The sequence below is a fragment of the Macadamia integrifolia genome, unplaced genomic scaffold (genome assembly GCF_013358625.1).
Source record: "Macadamia integrifolia cultivar HAES 741 unplaced genomic scaffold, SCU_Mint_v3 scaffold149, whole genome shotgun sequence".
Lineage (NCBI taxonomy): Eukaryota > Viridiplantae > Streptophyta > Magnoliopsida > Proteales > Proteaceae > Macadamia > Macadamia integrifolia.
Window position 1 is genome coordinate 453,232 of NW_024868226.1, and position 674 is coordinate 453,905.

The window sequence follows — 674 nt, forward strand, 5'->3', positions numbered from 1 at the left end:
AAATTAGATGGTCCCATGGTCTTATAATATTTCTCAATTTCCCACATGGATGCTCAAACCAATTAATTAGGAAGGAATTCATGGGTTTTTTTTTTTTTTTTGGAGAATTAAATAGTGAAAATGTAATTTTCGTTCCAAAAATAGAAAAAGAAAAAGAAAAAATTTGGGTAAATAAGAGATAAAAAGGTGAACATTAAAAAGCAAAAAAGGGTGATAAGAATAAAGATCTTGGGTCGATCTCATTGGCGGATTTGGGTCGTGCAAAGAATCTCCAGTTCTTACAAACACGCCCGACAAATCAGGCTCCAGAAGGGGAAAAGCAATCCCTTTAGATAGGTGAAAAAGGTAAGGCTTTGAAACCTATTGGCTTGGAAAATAGGAGTGGAGGCTTGGAAAATAGGAGTGGAAGAAAGGGAGCCAAGGAATCTCTTCCCTTTTCAAAAAAATAAAAAAATAAAAAAAAATAAAACCGCCTATCATCACCTCACTAAATATGGAAAAAGGTTCACTCTATATATGTATTGCAGAGGTTCCACTAACCTCAGCTATGAAATGTAACTCTCAAAACCCATTTAAGAAAAAAAAAAACTCAAAACCCATTTTGAGTCTTTGGAGTTTAGACTCTTGTGTGAAAGAGATTTTCTTTTTTTTTTTTTTTTTTTTTTTTTTTTTTT